Here is a 23,239-nt window from a genome sequence, read left to right as displayed (position 1 = left end):
ACTCATCTCCTGGCTGCACAAAGAGGTTGGCGAAGAGTTTTTCACGCACACATATTTGCTGGTTATGTCCATTTATTGGAACGCTAAGGCAATTCAAAGGGCCCTACTGTTCGACCTAGTAACAACTACATTGGACTCCATATTCTTAGAGCAAGGAGCTTGTGAGGTTATTGTTTGTGGAGATCTTAACATTAAATGCCCCATGTCTCTCTCTGAAACTGCAGAGCCCTTACAGTACATACCCTGTCAACGAGGAATGGACTGGCTTAAATTGATGACTTCAAGACAACTTTTCAACACAGCAACTGCACTACCTGACTCTAGCAATTTACCAACATGGAAGCGTGGTCTGGCCAAGTGAATATAAGGGCGCCTGGTGGGGTCCTGATCTACCCAGGAGGGTACGTGTACAAATAGCAAAAGAATCAGGATGTGAGATCCTACAAAACACAAAATGCAGTTCCGTACATATGAGTTTATTTCAAAATCACAAGTATTATTCTTCAGTTAGTTTACACAGATTTTGATAAGCACGAAAGCTCAGGGGAATGGACAGGAGTGATTGTATATGGTGGAAATACAAAGTGAGTATCAACCTCTTTGGTATTGAGGTACAAAGCTCCACCAATGAGCACAGTGATATTTAAACAGTTTGGAAAACATATATTTGAACAGAGTGCATCCGGGACAGAGGGTGGTCCAGGGCGTGGTTAACACAGGGTGTACATGATCTACAAGACATACACGAAGAGGGGTTTATGTAGTTGTGTCACTGAGGATCAGAAGAGGGGTTTATGTAGTTGTGTCACTGGGGATCGGAAGAGGGGTTTATGTAGTTGTGTCACCGGAGATCCGAAGAGGGGTTTATGTAGTTGTGTCACTGGGGATTCCCAGTGACACAGCTAAATAAACCCCTCTTCGTGTATGTCTTGTAGATCATGTTGTGTACACCCTGTGTTAACCACGCCCTGGACCACCCTCTGTCCCGGGTGCACTCTGTTCAAATATATGTTTTCCCAACTGTTTAAATATCACTGTGCTCATAGGTGGAGCTTTGTACCTCAATACCAAAGAGGTTGATACTCACTTTGTATTTCCACCATATACAATCACTCCTGTCCGTTCCCCTGAGCTTTCGTGCTTATCGAAAGCTGTGTAAACTAACTGAAGAATAATACTTGTGATTTTGAAATAAACTCATATGTTGTGAGCGTGGTCTGGCCTACTCAACTATTGACTATATTTTTGCATCGGAATTTCTCCTTGCTCTGGCTGATTGAATTCAGTGTCCAACAGTCAACCCAAAGCGACCACAATCTTCTGGCTATTAAATGGTCATCAATAAAACTATCATCTTCCCATTACTTGGGAGCAATTGAACCAGAAGATAAAGGAAACCGGGTAAGGGTCACCCGGGCAAACATCCGAGACATCACAGTATCTTACGGAAGTAGTGCAAACCACTCTGAGATAGACTATAGACCACGTTTGGAACCCTATAGATTGACAATGAAAGGTGCACATGACCCTAATTCGCAGTCTCCATGTCACATACACAATTTCGACGCCCTACTGGTGGCAAAGCGCAATACGCTCCGTAGAGCTAAAAGAACTGCTGCACAACACAACACGGCTGCCAACAGAATCCATGCAATTGAGGCAACAAGATCTTATAAAAACTGGCTACGATCACATCGCCTAGCACTTTATCAAAAAGATTCTGAGGCCATACTAGATCAAATCAAGAACAGCAATTCTAGAGAGTTCTGGAAACTGATCAACCCACGGGCCAAAGCCGCAGACTCAATGATGTCAAACAGTATCCCGGAGGCAACATGGATTAATTTTTATTCAACACTATTTAGCTCCCCAAATATGCTATTTTCAGCTCTCCTACCACCGGCACCTGAACCTTGGGTCGACCTTCACGACAAAGCAGACATATTATGCACAATAACCAAGCTGAAGATCTCAAGGGCTCTGGGGCCTGATGGCCTTTCGAACGCAAACTTAAAATCTGCACCAGAAGATTGGGCAAACTTGCTGAGCTTGATCTTTCAAAAATTTTCAATTTACAACATAATGCTGCCTACTTGGACCTCAGCGGTGATTATCCCTATATTCAAAAAAGGAAGAAAAGACGACCCAAGGAATTTCCGCCCGGTGGCTTTACTTGACGTCATAGGGAAGGTTTACGGATCCTTACTTCTGGAACATTTCAACTCATGGGCAAAAAACTCACCCTGTAATGACCCTCTTCAAAAAGGGAGTAGGAACCAGTATCAATGTCTTCATACTGAGCATACTAAAATCAAAAGTCCTGGAAGCAAATCAGAAACTATACCTGGCATTCATAGACCTTACCCAGGCTTTTCATTTAGTTAATAGAAGAAAACTCTGCGAAAAATGAACCAACTGGGAATGTCCACCAGAGATTTGGAACCCGGTTCAAGCCTTACATGCCTCTGCCACCGTCCAGGTCGACTGAATTCAAGTGGCCTACTTTCGGCAGTAATACCAACTACCCGAGGGGTTAAACAGGGCTGCCCTCTTGCCCCGGCCCTATTTCTGTCATACTTTGGGGATTACAAAGAAACTAACATCTTGACACAATCCTTCCCCCCCAGAACTGGGCAATATGAAAATTCCAAAACTCTTGTATGCGGATGATCTTATACAACTTGATCAGACCCCAATTGGCCTACAACGCCAGCTGGCCTCACTAACTGAATATACGGAAGCCAATGACCTAGAAGTGAACAAGCAAAAAATTAAGATTATGGTCTTTGTAAAAAGATTTTTAAAAAATTGCAACAACTCATGGTTTTTGGCTGCGAAGAAAGTCGAACAGGTGTCAGAATTTAAATATCTCGGGGTGCTGATTGACTCTACAGCTAAAGACTCAGCAATGCAACTACACCTTTTCGCAAAAATGAAAAACCTTATTTCACAGGCCAAAATTTTGGACAGAAAATATGGCCGTTTCTCTCTGATGCCCCTACTTACATTCTATCGGGGTAAAGTCATTCCAACAATCACCTATGGAACAGACGCCATGCCTTCTCTCCCTAACTCCCTGTGGCCCAGACTGGAGAGTCTTTTTTGGCGTTCAGTCCTGAACCTACCTACTTCCACAACGCTAGTCTTGATCAGATGGGAACTTTCACTCTTGTCGTTGGAGTCAATAGTAATGAGAGCTTCGATTATGCTTTACTGGAAGATCAAGGGCCCTTCCTCTCCGACAATTTTTTCTATGGAACAAGTAGAGATGAACTGAGGTAAAAGCAAACTGCTGACCAAATGGGAGACAATGTGCAAACTACAGCTGGAAACCTGCGGCAGCTCCACAGAAGAACTATTAGGCAATCCGACAAAAACCAAAACACGCTTAGACGAAATGGACTGGATAAATACGTTGGAGAAGGCATCTGCGTACAAATTGACCGGTCATCTGCCCCCATCACGTAGAAAATTAAACGAAGTGCAACCTTTTATGATAAGGCATCCGAGCAGAAAAACCTGAACTACTCTTCTTCGTGCTAGGCTGAACCTTAAAAAAAAATAAACCAACAGTGTCCTATCTGTAGATTTATGGGTGCCTTTGGCGGGTGAAAGGAGACCAAAAGAAATCTTGCATATAAGAGGCCTTTCTGCAACTTACACCTGCCGCTTCTGTAAAGACACTCGATCTATAGAAACATTGCAGCATCTTCTTCTATTATGTCCAGGAACATCTCTATATAGAACTCCATATTTGCTTCACCATTTAGAGAAATCATACTTGACTGATGAAGCCCTCTGGTGGGACTGCTTAATAGGGGGTCTCAGACCTTCGTGGACAATAACAGCCACCAGAAACCTGGATTTAATTTTTAAAAACAAAGCTCCGGAGACTTGGCAGAACTGATAAAGTCGGCACAAGTTTGTACGGGAGGGGGCGGTTTTGTTTGTTTGGTGTTCTGCTCTGCTCTGCTTATGTTCGTTTCTTTGCAGCGTGCTGAAACTATTGATTCTTCTTCTGTCTACTTTTTTACACTTCATTTTCTTAACACTTTTAACAAGTTTGGAGATTTCATTATCTTGTAAAAATAATTTTGGTGATTATAAACTCGTAAATTAAAAAAAAAAAAATTAGATTAATGATATCTGCAGTATTTGTACAAAAGAAGTAATTGCCACAACAAAAGGTTTCAATTGTTTGTCAGAACATTTTGAAAGAGGCTCCAAGTTCGAGCCAGTCCAGTGCCAGCAACAATAGGACAGCCAGGTGGGTTATGAATTTTAGGAAATACATAGAATTTTCGAATCGATGGTGATTCTGCTGGCAAAAAATCCTGTTCTTGTTTACAAATCCAGCCACGTTTATACGCTTTATCACCCTTCATGCCTATAAGACGCTATAGACGTGGTGTGGGATCATCACTAATCACTTCATAAAATGAGGTGTCATTCATTTGGCAATCACATTCATTAATATATGCTTGGTGTTTGAGCATGACTATCACGCCTCCTTTATCTGCCTTACCCAGAATGATTTTCTTGTTATTCTCTAGACTATTGACTGCCATGTATTCACCTGGAGAGATGTTACGAAACACTTTACATCTTTCTGAAAATGCAAGCTTTTCCAAATCATGTAACACTCTTTTCTCAAACACAATAGATTCAGGTGAGTGGCTAGCAACGGGTGGACAAAACGAAGAAGGATTCCGTAGACCACTTGGGTTATCTTGTGACTCACTCACATTGTCCAGGAAATATTGTTTTATATGTACTTTCCTAAACAATTGATGGATCTCAGTTCTTAATTTGAATTTGTCATAACTGGTAGTGTGGGTAATAACCCAAAGCCCTTATTCAGTAGAGTAATTTCATCGACATTCGGCACATGGTCAGAAAGATTGACTAGATACATTTTAATGCAAGAAACCTCTGAGATGACATCATATTAAATGGGAGGGAAACAGGGTGTAGAGGTTTCTCCCATTGACTGCTCCTTCATTAATATGCCCAATGACTACTGAGGGGAAGTCTACTGTGATGTCGCTTTGGGGACATGGCCCAATCATATACATTGACCAATTAGATTTGGCAAATCATAAACACCTAAACAAGGTGGGTTTCTGTTGTATGAAAGACAGGGGTGTCATTTTAGCAAAATGCCAGGGGTAGAGGAAGTGATATCACATGACCCTTGACCCCCTGTTGACATCACAGAAAGTAATGTCCTTTGACCCCACCCCCAAGTGACATCACAGGATAGCAAACGACCTTCAGATTTTTCAGATGAATCTAGCACCCACGTTTGCAGGCACTCTCATTTCGGCCAGATATAAAAACCGAGGCACAAAGGGAGCGTGATTTGTCCACGATTACACATTTGGAGAATGTCATTTTCCAGATTTGACGTGGGGTCTATATGTAAAACATACATAATGCACTATTTGTAATAGGGTAACCAAAATCTCTAGCGCAGGCTACAGCTAGTGTAAAAAACATCTTCAGATCAATGAACACCGAAGTACGTGTTATCTGTGGCATTGCTGTGTTAAGCAAGCCAAGAAAGCACTGACCTGGGGAGGCGTGCACTGCTGTTAACCCAGGAGAAAAATGAGAGCAAGGCCTGAAAATTAAATAGTTGCTCAGGATTTATTATCAACACCATTCCCTGTTTATAAATGTATCTATGAGTCAGCTACCACTACGATAAAAGAAACCTATTAGACTGGTCTGTGTTAAGATGGATTTCTGAACTCTGACCTGGTGGGCCGAGGTTCAGAAAGCCAGCCTAGTCTTGGAACAGGGTAACCTTCTGGACAAGCCAGACCAATCAAGGCAGCATTGGCGGTTGTCAAGACTAGGTTTCATCAGGGGTGAGGGTGATTGAAAGTCCACAATGAGCTCACACAGTAAACAACACCACAAAGTACTCTGATTCAGGTGTATATATGAAAAATACATATACATTTATTAAAGGCCTTTTAAATCAAACACAATGTGAAACCACAGCAATATTAACACTACTAACACAACACTATACTAGGAAACATATATACAGTAACTATTGGCCTATAGGAATATTCAACAAGGAAAGATCCACAATCTGTAATGGAAGAGGGTCCGACAGTACAAATATACTTTTATACTTTAGGCAATTCTTCAAGAGTCTCAACCCTAACTAATAGGCCGTCCAATCCCTACGAAGTGTGGAGCCTTGTGCTCAAAAGTACGCTCAGCGCGGCAGAACTCGATTGTGCGTTAAAGTACACAAGGGTTCTATTCAAGGAGCTATAGTGTCTCAGGAAGGGGGTAAGGCGATGAAGAATAGAGTTCCACTATTCAAGAAGGGTCTCCACAAGGGCGTAGAGCTATTTCCAGGAATCAGGAATAGGATGGTAGCACAGGTTACTGTAACAAAGGAGAGTGGTCCTTGGGGGACACTCATGCGTAAATGTCTATGGATGTGCCAGGGGCCACCGGTAAGTGATGCAAGTACTCACCGACCCTCGACACACTACGGACCAAACTTTGCCAGTCAAGTCCAGTTCGCTAGCAGGTTCGAGTCCAGCAGTTGCGCGTCTCTACGGCTTTCATGGGCTGCATTCCGGGACCTCAGTCCGTAGTGTGGTCAGGGTGCCAAACCTTCCAACGGGTCACCAGCACTCCCACGGATCTGCGTCTTTGGTTCAGGATACTTGGCTCCTTTAGTAAGTTCGGTGTGAGTCTCAGAACAACGACCTGGAATGGGTGTAGAGTGCCTTCTCTTATCCAAAGTCTCCTTCATGCCAAAACAAAGAGAAACCAATCTGAGATTTGCTCACATTCAGCCATGCCAGATGTGGAGCAATCATGGACCACGGTGGTTCCAATCATCCCAGCACAGCAGACATCCTGGCACCCAGGATGTGTATTGGAACTAGACAGCTCCAGCCCACATCCTGGGCGCGCACACACAAGGCATGCAGAAGCCTACAAAAGCTTCGGTTTGCACGGGAGACTGCATGACCAAATAAGGAATTTCCCGGGTCAGCTCAACCTGGGGGAGGCAAAGGGTCAAAATGGCCAAAATACAAAACAAATGACCTCGTGGCATGGCCATTTTGGGCACTGGCCACTGTCCTGTGCCAAACGTGGTAAATATGGTTTGGACCATAGAAAAGAGTCAAACATGCTTTAAAAGTACCTGCTGGCACCAGCTCTGTCCTGGGCACACTTGTACATTCTCCAAAAATCCTTTGAGGGTGTCTAGTGCCTTAAAAATGAAAAAGAGACTCCAGCGCACTCTACTGTAAGGTACATTGTGCACTGATAAAATGTTACCAACAAATGGCAACAAAGTGAAAGACTAAGGGAAACAAAATCTCCCAGTACTGATAGTCTAAAGGGTAGGTCAGTTTCCCCATAACAAGGTGAGCAAAAGCCCAGCAGAGTACAGCAGAAGGTTGGGCTCCACTGGTAAATGTCAGGCAAGGATGGTCAGACAAAAGCAAAAAGTTGGGGGGTTGAAAACCGGATGGAAAATTACCCATAAATGAAAATCTTTCCTAACAGTCTGCTTGCAAATAGGGGAGTGCACCTGATAATGTTATCTTTGCTGGAGCATAATACCTGTGAAAGGTTATTTCAATATACCCAAGACCCCCCATAGTGTTTTTTATCTAAGCGTAATACCAGGTGCCAGAGAACTTAAATAAAAACCACCATTTAATGTAATATCATTGCTGCACACATAAATCTATGGAACCACACAGTTCTTATAAATTGAAAACACCCACAAGTTGCTTCATACCCGGGGACTCACTCACTAGCAGACTTCAAGGCATGCACTGCACACTACCCCTTTGCCATACCCAGTGGTGCCCAATAGCATAGCACAACATTTGGCAGCTCCCCTGCGAGCCACACTGTGGGGGCCCCCCAAGCTCCTTAGCAAAGCACAGGGCACGCCACATCCCAGGCCGGTCCGGACCACCACGTGTGCGCAATGTCCATGATGATAATGCCGCTGCAGGGACATGCACTACTGCAAGTGAAAGAAGTAAAACATGTTTTTATCAAAGCTTAAATGTTTAACATAATATAGAAAGACCAGGCACTGGTATATTTGTGGACCAGTGCCTGGTCCACAAATATACCAGCCACCAGTTGTGGCTGGTAAGTTGTTTTTTTGGAGGGTGTAAATATTTTCCACAAGTATGTGATTGCGACCTAGCGTATCGAGGGAACCCTAAATTAAAAAAAATGGGTTTGGGGGGGGGGGGGGAGGCAGATTCTTTTCACTCCCCTGAGAAAATGTTTTGAATAATGGTGCATTATACAGCACACATTCTGTGAAAGGTTTGGTAAAAGGCCAACAATTTGGATAAAAGACCAACAATCGGTTTTGGAGGGTGTAGGGTAAATCATGAAAAAAAGTACAATAGATGCAACTCAGGAAAAGTGCACAGGGCATTTTCCAATGCATTATCATGCTGGTCCCTGAGATATATGCCAGTATCAAAAACATTTTCATGCTGGCTGTGCCCATACATTTCCATGCTGGCGCCATCAACATATGCTAGTATTTCCATATAAGACCATACTCATGTTCGCTTTAAGATGTTTATATATAGTATCATTACTGGCACTGGCACAGGCACAAAACTGTCTCTGCCAATATATGCCAGTACTCCTATGTAAGAACATACTCCTGTTGGTTTAGCCATTAAAAGTGAAATGTCACAATATGAAATCCTGTCCAAACTGGCTCCAATGTAAGCCAGTCTAGACCCATAAGAATACTTATCATGCTTGATTCATCATAGATACTCAGTTCATAAAAAGTCATGCAACAGTAAAAAATATAAAGGCTGTTAACCCAAAACATCAGTCTAGCGAGGCAACACTACTTATCATGCTTGCTTTTTAAAGATGCTGAGTAATACATGTCATGCCACAGTAAGCAATAGCTAGACTGACTGCACCAAAATGCCAGTCTAGACAGGTAATGGCACACAGTAAAACATGACAATTCAATTAAGGATGTGGCAAAAATGCTCCAGTGATCCCCAGCCTCTCGGAGACTTACACACACCTCTCACTCACCCATACATCCACTCTCACAATCACTCACATTGGATTCACCACACAGGCAAACAAACCCCACACAGAACATTCAAACACACACTGCCACATTCATATTCATTCACTAGTCACTCACTCACACCTTCTCTTACATCCCCTCATTGCATTCTCTACACAGGCACACACCCACCCACCCAGAACATTAAAAAACACACCATCACATTCATACTCATTCACCCACCAGTCAACCACTCAGACACCTTTTCCTACCTCCGCCCATTGCATTCTCTACACAGGCACACACCCATCCACTCGTTGCATTAGCTAGACAGGCATGCACCCACCTACCCACCCAGAACATTAAAAAACACACATCACATCCCATCACATCAAATCACTTCTCATTCACCCACCAGTCACTCACACCTTCTCTTACCTCCACTCATTGCATTCTGTACACATGCACACACCCACCCACACAGAACATTCAAAATCTCACATCACAACACTTCTCATTCACCCACTAGTCACTCACACCTTCTTTTACATGCACTAATTGCATTCTCTACACAGGCACACACCCACCCATCCGGGAACATTCAGAAACACACAACACATCACTTCTCACTCACCCACCAGTCACTCACACCGTCTATTACATCCACTCATTGCATTATCTACACAGACATACACCCAGCCACCCAGAACATTCAAAAGCTCACATCACATCACTTCTCATTCACCCACCAGTCACTGACACCTTCTCTTACATCCACCCATTGCATTCTCTACACAGTGTAAGGAACTCATGGTGGCAAGAGTAAAGACAGACACAAGTGATCACAGTTCAACAGTGTTTATTAAACTGTATATGCGGGTTGGAAAAATGCCTAATCTAAACCTAAATCTAAGATGGGAGCAAGTTACAACCATCAAATAATAATAAGACAGTACAAGTGGCGTCTTGTCAAAATAAAAGGGCTTATGTTAAGAAAAACATATTGCCAATCCTTACGCTAAATAAAAACAAAGAGTGTGGGATAGGATTCACAGGAAAGAAAGAAGTGTTCACAAATAATATGTCAGGATGCGGTAGTTGGGGTCTCCCTTGCCCACATTTTGAGCACGGGACAAGGCAGGTCTCCAGAGTACAGCACACGCTCGAGCTTTCCCAGCACAAGACTACAGTTCTGATCCAGCTATCAGAGCCTTTGGTGGTTAAGTCTCTTTTCTACAAAAAGTCTTTTGCCTCCGAGGACCTGATGTGTTCCAAAATAATAAAAGTTCCTTTCTGCTTGCGGGTTGGGTGATGCCTTTTCACCTCTCAATCCCCTCTTCCGGGCTCAGATCCTCAAACAGTTCCTTTTTACAAAAACACCAACAAATGTTCTGGTTCTGTTCACACTTGGATGATGCTTTCTCACCCCTCTATCCCCCTCTTCCGGGCTCAGACCCCTCTTGAATATCAGCCTCCCTCCATCGGGTTCACTCTGGCTCGTATTCACAACATTTTTCCGCTGCATTCATATGTCGGTGGGGTGATTATTTTTCACCCCTTGATCCCCCTCTTCCATGCTCTGATCCTTTGCAACTGTTTGCTTCCCTCCGTTGGCTTTTAACACAATCTCATCTGTGACATTCACAAATCTTAATGTCTTTTTAAACAATTCACTGTGGACATCCCTCTGTAGGGTTCACTCTTGTCGACACACTATTTACCTGGACTTTTGACTTTTCCCCCTCATTATCGGCATCCCTCCATCGGGTTCACTCTTTCCAGCCTTGTCAATCGCACAATTCCTTGAACAGTTATTTACAATGTGAGATTCACTTCCCTTAGTTTCATGATCATCTGCTGGTCAAAGACTTTTGACTGTAGAGAGGATTTTACTAGACCCCTGTATGACCACTTTTACCCTTTTCTCTTCTTTCCCAAGGCCTTCTGCTTACGGTAGTTTCAACAATAAGGTAATCGCCCAGAGTTTCCCGAGTGATCACCCACGTGGTGCCTGACTCCTCTGTAGCTGTTTCTCCCCTCTCATGTTAACAGTTATTTGTACTTTTTTCAATGACCCATTTGCTACTTTTGTTCAACACAGTTCAGTGTCTTATCGGCTCTCCCCTCGACTCACCGGCTGTGAAGAACTGCTTGGCTTTTCTTGTCTTTGGAGTCAAGGCTGGTACCACAGTGGCAAGCTTCTCTCCCGAGCTTGGTTATCGGCGGAGGAGGGCTCTGTGTACCGTTGACATCTGCTGCAACACACACTCGCTATTGTTTGTGGTCTTATGATTCCTTCCGAGGAAGTTTCACGGGCCTTGGTCGGAAAGGGCAAAGTCGCTTCTCTCCTTGTCACGCTCTCTGTTCACACCGTATTTCTCCTCCTCTTGAACTGTTGTACTGAGTTAGCTCTCTTGCCGTGTGGTCTACCTTGCTCGTATTGTGCTCTCATGCTCCACCTTTTATCCCTGTGGGGAAGAGAAAGGGCTGTCAGGTGTGTGATTCTGGTCAATTACCTGACTTTGCCTGACCCTTGTGTTGGGACATGTCAGGTATATGGCTCTAGTGTTTGCCCGTTGTCTTTCATGGTGTGCGAAAGTGTTTGTGTCAAAAAAGAGGGAGTTAGAATGTTTTAGTGTCCTACATGATAGGTTGGGGAAAAGGAGTTGTAAGAAGGGGGATACCACGTCTCACCCGTCAATGTCCCACTTCCACTCCCCGAGGATCCCCCATCGAGGTGATCCTCCCTCACTGGTCCATCCCCAGGAACTGGATTCAATAGCGATGGTCATGTCCTGGCCACCTGGATGACAGATCCCCTGGGACTAGTCAGGGAGACACCTTCAGGTTCTCACATACCCTTCCCCTATGTAAGGTGTATATGCCTGTTCTTTTCCCAGGTTGTATGTTGTTAATACCTGGAAGAGAACAGAGACGAGAGATGTCCATGAATTCTCGCATATTCCACTGATCGGTTTTAGTCGTTGTAGGTAGAGGTGGTGAGATTACACTGGTCTCTCTACAATAACCTATGAAGTGGGATTTAAGGTTCATGTTGGGTTTTATTGGTTCAGAATATTCCGAATCCCATATTGGAGAGTTTTGGGAGTGATAGTTCGCCTGTCAAGAAGACGAGAGATGTCCATGAATTCTCGCATATTCCACTGATCGGTTTTGGTCGTTGTAGGTAGAGGTGGTGAGATTACACTGGTCTCTCTACAATAACCTATGAAGTGGGATTTAAGGTTCATGTTGGGTTTTATTGGTTCAGAATATTCCGAATCCCATATTGGAGAGTTTTGGGAGTGATAGTTCGCCTGTCAAGAATTCTGGTGGTGAAAATCCCAATAAGGAGGTGGAGTTTTCTGTAAAAGAGTAGAACATGTGGGGAAGTCTCTCCCTAGAATAATTCCTACGGGGAGTCCTGTAATGATGGCTGATGGCACCTCTCATGATTCACCCCGAATTTTAATGCATACAGGTATTTTAGGGTACACTTCATTGTCTCAGTGTACACATGTAACTCTGACTAGGGCTGCATCATCTAGGTCTTTTATTGAAACCAAATCAGCTCACATAGCCATTTGTTTACTCCCTGAGTCAATTAAGGTTCATACTTGCCTCCCGTTTATCCAAACATTTTTAGGAAAAATCGGTACGAGTCTGATATAAACAGATGTTAAAGGTCTCTAGTTCTTCCTCGGGTTCTTCCCACTCTTCTTCTTTTGAGCACCCTATTTCCATAGGTTCATCGTTTATATTCTTCAGACAGTGCCTAGCTATGTATCCTGTTTCTCTACAGGAGAAGCAGACTGGAGGAGATAGTTTGTCCCCTTTTATATCCTCTCTTCTACCTTCATCATTAGTTTTCAAGTCGGTGTTCCAGATCTCTACTTTCTCTCGTGTCAAGCCTTCTTTACTTCAGAATGACCCCCCTGGTTTATCTACTCCCTGAGCTGGAGGACGGTGGACAGGTTTATGATCTTTCTGTTCCTCCCATTGATAGACTGAATGAAAATGTTTAGCTGCATCTGAATGGTTTTGTGCAGTTTCTATAGCTATAGCTAGGGTAGGTCTATTTAACTGCAGAACAGCTTTTTGCAAAAAAGGAGGTAAGAGGGTAGTGAACCGTTCCAGGGTGATCATTTCTGTCAGTTCTTCCAAAGATTTGTCACTAATCCAGAGGGCCACTGTGTTTTTGACACAGCCACCTATTTCTAAGGGGGTTTCTCTTGGGTTCAATCTAATGGCTCTCAATTTTTGCCGATAGAAATTGCAGGTTTGTCCCACTCTTTTAAGCAGCCTTTCTTTGCTGGATTGAAAGGTGGCTCCCTGGGCAAGATTAAGTAGCTGATAGGAGGTTTGTATTTCACCTTTCAGTAGAGGGGCTAAATAGCATCTTTTAAGGTTCTCTTCCCATCCTAGTTGTTCAGCTAGGCGTGCAGAGTTTAGAAAGAAATTTCCCAAATCTTCGCCTTCAAAATAGGGTTGAAGCACCCTCTGTGGTGCAAGGGCCTGGCTTGCAGTTCAATTAGCTTAGCTAAATTTTCTTGAAGTCTAATCTCGGCCTGCATCTGACGGGTTGCCAACTGGGCAATGACATTGGCTATGTTGGCCATTTCTTCTGGTGGTGCAATGGTCCCTTCTGTAGATGATTCTGAATCAGAAAGGACACAGCTTTCAATTCCGTTGGATAAGGTCTTGAAATCGTCCGAGTCTTCCGACTCTGAGTCTATCGAATTAGGGCACTGCGGTTGGTTGATCCCTAAACCAGATGGTGCTGCAATAGATAATGACACAGTACAAACAAAGAAAGGTTCAGAAGGAGGGGGATTCAGGGCACTAGCTCTAATGAAGGAAAAAACAAGTTGAATTTTTAGAATTATCCGGTCCCACGGTTGTATGTGGTAATGAGAGAGAGGAAGAGTATCTAGCAATACTTGGGTCTTAAAGACAAGATCCTGTTGACCAGGTGGGACACCCAATTGAGAGAACATCTCTTTCAGTGTGGATACGCGATCCGAATCAAGGAGATCAACTGTCTTATTTTCCCCTTCTGGTGGTATCACAATTATTAGCATGGGTTTCAGTTTTTAGCAATTGAATTACATCCCATTCTGACACCATAAGGAACTCATGGTGGCAACAGTAAAGACAGACACAATTGATCACAGTTCAAGGGTATTTATTAAACTGTATATGCAGGTTGGAAAAACACCTACTCTAAACCTAAATCTAAGATGGGAACAAGCTACAACCATCAATAATAATAAGACAGTCCTAGTGGCGTCTTGTCAAATAAAAGGGCCTATGCTAAGAAAAACCTATTGCCAATCCTTACGCTAAATACAAACAAAGAGTGTGGAATAGTATTCACAGGAAAGAAAGAAGTGTTCACAAATAATAAGTCAGAATGCGGTAGTCGGGGTCTCCCTTCCCCACGTTTTGAGCAGGAGACAAGGCAGGACTCCGGAGCACACCACACACTGGAGCTGTCCCTGCACGTGACTACAGTGCACTCTCTGCTATCAGGGCCTTCAGTAGTTAAGTCTCTTTCTACAAAAATTCTCTTGCCTCTGAGGACCTGACGTGTTCCAAAAAAATAAACAAAAGTTAGTTCCTTTCTGCTTGCACGCTGGATGATGCCTTTTCACGCCTGGATCCGCCTCTTCCGGGCTCCGATCCTCAAATAGTTCCTTTTGGCAAAAACACACACAAAAGTTCTGGTTCCGTTCACACATGGATGATGCTTTCTCACCCCTGGGCCCCCCTCTTCAGGCTCAGACCCCTCTCGCATATCAGCCTTCCTCCGTCGGGTTCACTCTGACTCGTATTTACAAAATGTCTCATCCATTCATATGTCGGTGGGGTGATGATCTTTCACCCCTGGATCTCCCTGTTCCGGGCTCAGATCCTTCTCAACTGTTTGCCTCCCTGCGTCGGGTTCACTGCGGCTTTTAACACAATCTCATCTGTGACATTCACAAATCTTAATGTCTTTTTAAACAATTCACTGTGGACATCCCTCTGCCGGGTTCACTCTTGTCGACACACTATTTATCAGGACTTTGACTTCGCCCACTCTTTATCTGCATCCCTCTGTTGGGTTCATTCTTGCCAACCTTGTCAATCACACAATTCCTTGAACAGTTCTTTACGATGTGGGATTTACTTCCCTTAGCTTCACAATCATCTGCCGGTCAAGCCTTTCGACTGTACATAGGATTTTACTAGACCCCTGTATGACGACTTTGACCCTTTTCTCGCCTTTCCCAAGGCCTTCTGGTTATGGTAGTTTCAACAATAAGGTAATCGCCCAGAGTTTCCAGAGTGAGCACCCACGTGGTGCCTGACTCTTCTGTAGCTGGTTCTTCCCTATCATATTAATAGTTCTTTGTAATTTTTTAATTAGCCGTTAGCTACTTTTGTTCAACACAGTTCGGTGTCTTATCTGCTCTCCCCTCAACCCACTGGTTGTGATGAACCGCTTGACTTTTCTTGTCTTTGGAGTTAAGGCTGGTACCACAGTGGCAAGCTTTTCTCCCCGGCTTGGTTATCAGCTGAGGAGGGCCCTGTGTACCGTTGACATCTGCTGCAACACACACTGGCTATTGTTTGCGGTCTTACAATTCCTTCCGAGGAAGTTTCACAGGCCTTGGATGGAAAGGGCAAAGTTACTTCTCTCTTTGTCACCCTCTCGGTTTGTGCCGTCTTTCTCCTCCTCTTGAACTGCTGTGCTGAGTTAGCTCTCGTGTCGTGCGGTCTGCCTTACTCGTATTGTGCTCTCATGCTCCACCTTTTATCCCTGTGAGGAAGGGAAAGGGCCGTTAGGTGTGTGTGATTCTGGTCAATTGCCTGACTTTGCCTGTTCCTTGTGTTGGGACATGTCAGCTAAACAACTCTGGTGTTTGTCTGTCATCTTTCAAGATGTGCGAAAATGTTTGTGTCGAAAAAGGGGGGGGCGGGTTACAGTGTTTGAGTGTCCTATGTGGTAGGTTGGGGAAAAGGTGTAAGAAGGGGGATACCACATCTCACCCATCGGTGTCCCACTTCCACTCCCAGAGGATACTCCATCCAGGTGATCCTCCCTGGATCCAATAGCAATGGCTGTGCCATGGCCACCTGGATGACAGATCCATGGGGACCAGTCAGGGAGACACCTTCAGGTTTCTCACAACAGGCACACACCCACACACCCAAAAGCTGACACCGTTCACCCAACAGTCACTCACACCTTCTCTTAGATCCACTAACTGTATTCTCTACACAGGCACCCACTGTTACCACCTCACTTACCTGTCGGAGGGGGTGCGCCTATGGGTCCCGACACGCCCCATCCTGGCGCTGTTATCCCCGATACCGGCTGGGGGGACCGCGGTCATCCGCGGCACTCGGCGCTTCCGGGGTTTCTGTGTCCCGGGGTCTGCGCATGCGCGGAAGACCGCGTCTCGGTCTTCGCGCATGCGCAGTCCTCGAGACGCTTGGGAGGCCACAAGCTTGCTTCCCAAGCCTCGATTCGGGCCCGGCAGCGCTCGGGGATAGCACGGCTTGCGTTCCAAGCCTCCTGAGTGCTGCCGGCCCTATTTAAGGAGCGAGATCCCGAGACTCGCCGCGTCTCAACGCGGTTTGTCTATCGGATCGTGTTTTCGCTCCTGTAGCCTCCTGCTACTCCAGTTTCCTGTTGATCCCTGCTCCAGCCTTGCTCTTCAGCCTACCCCCACAGCCTTACCTGCTCCAGCCTAGCCCTCAGCCTTGCCTGCCTCAGCCTGCCCTACAGCCTTGCCTGCTTCTGCCTGCCCTACAGCCTTGCCTGCTTCTGCCTGCCCTACAGCCTTGCCTGCTTCTGCCTGCCCTACAGCCTTGCCTGCCTCAGCCTGCCCTACTGCCTTGCCTGCTTCAGCCTGCCCTACAGCCTTACCTGCTCCAGCCTGCCCTACAGCCTTGCTCCACGGCCTCATCTTCCACGATCTACCTGCCTCTCTCTTCCTGCATTCCAGCTGCTTCCAGTTCGAGCTCTCTACTCTGTTCTACTATTGGGTTCCCAGTTGTTTTCCCTGGCATCTGGCCTTATATATTTGGCGGACAGTTACTTCACTCATCAGCCTACCTTTGTGTTCCTCTCTGAAGAATACCACAGCATACTGTTCGCAACACAATCTTGCAGACTGCACGGCGCCACAAGAATCAGGAAGGAGCACACTTGTGGCGTTGGGAGCTGGTCCACCCCTAACCCTGTTGACTTCAGGGTAAGGGCTGCACCGGTTTCTCGCGTTACATCATCTACCGAAACCTGTCGGACAGCCTGGCGACCACACCACGAACAACTACCGGAAGCCCAGGTACTCTGCGTCCTAGAGACGCCATCTTTAACAGATTGAGACGCCTACCTTCCGACTCCGAGATGGACGAGGCTCAAGATCTCCGGGAGGAGATGCGTGTTCTTCGGGCCGAAATGACCGCACTCCGTCAAGAGAACATTGGACTAAGACAGATGGTGTCACAATCCTCCGGGGTATCGTCACAGGGAGAAGGGGCTATGTCCCAGACTACACCCATCAAGTTTGATGGAGACCCAAGACGTGTGGCAGAGTTTTGCAATCATTGCAGAATACATTTCCTCTTTAGAGCCTCTCATTTCAGTTCTGACAAAGCCAAGATAGGATATATCTTGGGTAATTTGACTGGAAATGCCCTGGCTTGGGCCGCCCCATTGGTGTCCGCCAATAGCCCCATACTCAATGACTTCGCAGCTTTTGAAAAAGCATTTCTGGAGGTTTTTCAATCACCTAATTTGGCCTCCACAGCCCAGAATCAATTGATGGATTTGAAACAGGGTGTTATGGATATCATAGCCTACATTGGCCGTTTCCGTCAATTGGCAACTGACTCCCAGTGGCCTGAGATAACTCAAAAGACTTTGTTCCGAAGAGGTTTAAGAAAGGAGTACAAAGACGAATTACACAAAGACGAGACACCCTACTACAATTAATTGAACAAGTGTTGCGAATAGATCACAGATTGGCAGAACGGAAGGGTGAGAGACGACGAGCTGAACGGATGTTCACTAGACAACCCAACGCTCAGGCTGGAAATCCCGGGCCTTCGGACTCCGGCCCCGAACCCATGCAGTTGGGAGCCGTTAGGGGTCCACTCTCGGAAGCTGAACGGAAACGCAGACGAAATTTAAGACTTTGCTTATACTGTGGGGATGCTGGGCATTTCCTGGGTACTTGTCCTTTACGCCCACAAAGGAAGTCGGAAAACTAGTAGGCCTGTCGTCAGTAGGAAGGGCAACGACAGGTCCAGATTCGTATTCAGTCCTTTCCAGTTCCGCCTCTTTTCAACCCATGCAACCGGCTGTTTTACTGGTGGTAAGGATCAAGTTATCATGGTTAAACAAGGAGACAGAGGTGCTAGGCTTGTTGGATTGTGGGGCCTCCGGAAACTATATAGACAAGACTTTTGCAGTCTGCCATGAAATACCCTTGCTCACCCGGAGAAGTGTCTTGCCCGTCGAGGTTATCGATGGAACCCCATTATCTTCTGGTCCAATTCGTCAACAAACCATGTGCCTACATATGCATATTAAAGAACATGGGGAAAGAATCGCCTTGGATGTCATCAGATCACCCTCCTATCCCGTAGTCTTGGGTTTACCTTGGCTTCTTCACCATAATCCAACCATCGATTGGGGAGCTCGCATTTTGGATTTCACCTCATCTCTCTGCCTCCAAGATTGCTGTTTGCCTGGTGTGTCAAGAAAGGAGATTTCCTCCATACCCCTCACTAGGGGTACTGGCTCTCCTGAATTCTGTGCTTTGTTGTCTGTCCCTCAGGAATATGCCGAATTCCAGCCAGTATTTTCTGAACCCGAAGACATACCACTACCACCTCATCGACTATTTGACTGTACTATTGATTTGGTACCTGGTTCTGTGATACCTCATGGGAAGGTATACGCCTTATCCCTTACTGAGAAGGCGGTTCTTCAGGAATACCTGTCGGACTGTATCAGGAAAGGATACATCACTCCCTCGAAATCACCAGCTGGATTTCCGCTATTTTTTGTGAAAAAAAAGGAAGGAACCCTACGACCCTGTATTGACTACCGTCAATTAAATGATATCACAAGAAAGGATAGATATCCATTGCCTTTAATTCGGAGCATCATGGAGTCCCTTCGAACTGCCCAGGTGTTTACTAAGTTGGATCTAAGAGGCGCTTATCATCTAATTCGAATTAAAGATGGAGACGAATGGAAGACGGCTTTTAAGACCCCCTTTGGGTATTACGAATACCGGGTCATGCCATTCGGGTTATGCAATGCCCCGGCTGTTTTTCAGCGTTTTATGGATAACATTTTTGGCGATCTAATCGGGATATCCGTTTGGGTGTATCTCGATGATATCCTCATTTTTTCCGTCTCCCTGGAGCAACATGTGGAACATGTTCAAGAGGTGCTTCGACGTTTGTCTCAGAACCATCTGTACGTTAAGCTTGAGAAGTGTTCTTTTCATCAAAGAAGAATGGAGTTTCTGGGCTATGTGATCAGTGGCACAGGAATCTTCATGGATCCAGCCAAGGTACAAGCCATTCAAGATTGGACTCAGCCTTCTGATGTGAAGTCCCTTCAGCGATTCTTGGGATTTGCTAATTTCTATCGGCAATTTATACCCCATTTCTCTCAACACACGGCTCCCTTATCTCAACTAACGAGCAGTAAAACACCTTTTCTTTGGAATGCACAAGCCACCAAGGCTTTCAACGTCTTGAAACAAGCCTTTAGTACTGCTCCCATTTTGCGTCATCCAAATGACGAGAGGCCATACATTGTAGAAGCCGACGCCTCCGATTTTGCTGTTGGTGCAGTCCTTTTGCAAAAGGAACCAGGAACTGATGTGGAACACCCCGTGGCATACTTTTCTCGCAAGCTCTCGCCTAGCGAACGAAATTACGCAGTAATTGAGAAGGAATTGTTGGCAATAAAGGCTGCATTTGAAGAGTGGAGACATCATCTCCTTGGAGGCCAGCATTCAGTGGAAGTACGTACTGACCACCGAAATTTGCAGTATTTGAAGTCTCTTCAGTGCCGAACCTCTCGTCAAGCCCGGTGGGCCTTCTTTTTCTCTCACTATGACTTTCATATCACATACATCCCCAGTGCTCAGAATGTAAAGGCCGATGCTTTGTCTCGATCCTTGGAGGTAGAGGCAAGAGAGCAGTGCAGGGATGAGCCAATAATATCCCCAAGGCATTTCCTGTTCGCCCTTTCGCCTTACCTTCAGAAGATTCTACAAGACACAAATTCCGATCCCGATCGGGAAGATCTCATGAAGCATCCACAGGTTACTGAAGAGAATGGGCTGCTTTTCTTCCGGAACAGGCTGTATATTCCCACGACCTCTCGTCGGACTCTTGTGCTTCAGGGGTTTCACGACTCCCGAGTGGGTGGCCATCGTGGAATAGAAACAACTCGAGAAGTAATATCCAGACAGTTCTGGTGGCCTGGTTGGGCAGATGATGTCGCACGTTATGTAAAGAGCTGTCCTGTTTGTGCCCAGGTGAAGACTCCCAGGAAGAGGCCCCTGGGTTTGCTTCATCCCACCGAGATTCCTCCTTACCCTTGGCACACCATTGCGGTTGATTTTATCGTGGAACTTCCTCCGTCTGAAGGATATACCTGTATCATGGTCGTTGTGGACTGTTTTTCCAAAATGGCTCATTTTGTTCCATTCTTTAGAATACCTACTGCTTCACAGATGGCAACGGCATTTCTTCAGGAGATATACAGGTTACACGGATTACCGCAGAAGATCATATCCGACCGGGGGTCTCAGTTCTTGTCATCTTTCTGGAGTCAACTATGCAGTCATCTCGACATTCATCGTGCACTTAGTTCTGGTTATCATCCTCACACCAACGGCCAGACAGAAAGGACTAACCAGACTCTAGAACAATATCTTCGCTGTTTTGCCAATGCCACCCAGTCGAACTGGAAGTCACATCTAGTGTTTGCCGAAATCTCCTATAACAACACGGTTTATTCTGCTACGGGCCTGAGTCCGTTTTTCTGTTTGTCTGGCTTGCATCCTAGATTGGTACCCTTTTGTCCTGTATCTTCAAGTGCAGTTCCTTCTGCTGATCATCTCGTCACTTCCATCCAGGATCTACACTCCTTGGCACGCAGTACTTTGGCGGAGGCACAGGCACGGATGAAGCGACAGGCTGATAAGGGAAGGTCCCCGGAACCTGCTTTCCAGGCGGGAGATCTGGTTTGGTTATCCTCCAAGCATCTTCCCGTACGTAATTTGCCCACCAAATTGGCTCCCCGATATTTTGGCCCTTTCAGGATCACTAAGCGCCTGTCTGCTGTGGCTTTTCGCTTGCGATTGCCTCAGACGTGGCGGGTGCATCCAGTTTTCCATGTCTCCCTGCTGAAACCATACGTGGTTGACACTTTTGGCCGATCTGCCTCTCGTCCTACACCTGTACTTGTCCGGGGGTCCCCTGAATTTGAGGTACAAGAAATTTGCGATTCTCGCATCAGGCGTGGGGTACTCCAGTATCTAGTGGACTGGAAGGGCTACCCTGCTAGTGATAGGACTTGGGAACCACGTAGTTATGTACATGCTCCCCGCCTGATCCATGATTTTTATCGCCGCTTTCCTTGGAAACCTGGGGCTCCTGGCCTTTCTGGGAGGGGGCAAAGTGTTACCACCTCACTTACCTGTCGGAGGGGGTGCGCCTATGGGTCCCGACGCGCCCCATCCTGGCGCTGTTATCCCCGATACCGGCTGGGGGGACCGCGGTCATCCGCGGCACTCGGCGCTTCCAGGGTTTCTGTGTCCCGGGGTCTGCGCATGCGCGGAAGACCGCGTCTCGGTCTTCGCGCATGCGCAGTCCTCGAGACGCTTGGGAGGCCACAAGCTTGCTTCCCAAGCCTCGTTTCGGGCCCGGCAGCGCTCGGGGATAGCACGGCTTGCGTTCCAAGCCTCCTGAGTGCTGCCGGCCCTATTTAAGGAGCGAGATCCCGAGACTCGCCGCGTCTCAACGCGGTTTGTCTATCGGATCGTGTTTTCGCTCCTGTAGCCTCCTGCTACTCCAGTTTCCTGTTGATCCCTGCTCCAGCCTTGCTCTTCAGCCTACCCCCACAGCCTTACCTGCTCCAGCCTAGCCCTCAGCCTTGCCTGCCTCAGCCTGCCCTACAGCCTTGCCTGCTTCTGCCTGCCCTACAGCCTTGCCTGCTTCTGCCTGCCCTACAGCCTTGCCTGCTTCTGCCTGCCCTACAGCCTTGCCTGCCTCAGCCTGCCCTACTGCCTTGCCTGCTTCAGCCTGCCCTACAGCCTTACCTGCTCCAGCCTGCCCTACAGCCTTGCTCCACGGCCTCATCTTCCACGATCTACCTGCCTCTCTCTTCCTGCATTCCAGCTGCTTCCAGTTCGAACTCTCTACTCTGTTCTACTATTGGGTTCCCAGTTGTTTTCCCTGGCATCTGGCCTTATATATTTGGCGGACAGTTACTTCACTCATCAGCCTACCTTTGTGTTCCTCTCTGAAGAATACCACAGCATACTGTTCGCAACACAATCTTGCAGACTGCTCCGGCGCCACAAGAATCAGGAAGGAGCACACTTGTGGCGTTGGGAGCTGGTCCACCCCTAACCCTGTTGACTTCAGGGTAAGGGCTGCACCGGTTTCTCGCGTTACATCATCTACCGAAACCTGTCGGACAGCCTGGCGACCACACCACGAACAACTACCGGAAGCCCAGGTACTCTGCGTCCTAGAGACGCCATCTTTAACACCCACCCACTCAGAACATTCAAAAACACACATCACATCACTTTTCATCTACCCACCAGTCACTCATATCTTTTCTTACATCCAATCATTGCATTCTCTGGGCAAAAACACACAAACGGAACATTCAGAAACACACATCACATCACTTCTCATTCACCCACCAGTCGTTCACACCTTCTCTTACATCCACTCTTTGCATTCTTACACAGGCACGCACCCACCCACCCAGAACATTCAAAAACATACATCACATCATATCACTTCTCATTAACCCACCAGTCACTCGCACCTTCTCTTACATCCACTCGTTGCATTCTTTAGACAGGCACTCAACCACCCACCCACCCATGACATTCAAAAACACATATCACATCA

Source organism: Ambystoma mexicanum, chromosome 4p, assembly GCF_040938575.1.
Source record: "Ambystoma mexicanum isolate Mex_15411 chromosome 4p, UKY_AmexF1_1, whole genome shotgun sequence".
Classification (NCBI taxonomy): Eukaryota; Metazoa; Chordata; class Amphibia; order Caudata; family Ambystomatidae; genus Ambystoma; species Ambystoma mexicanum.
The sequence above is the reverse complement of the archived record's forward strand: the minus strand, read 5'-3'. Positions refer to the sequence as shown.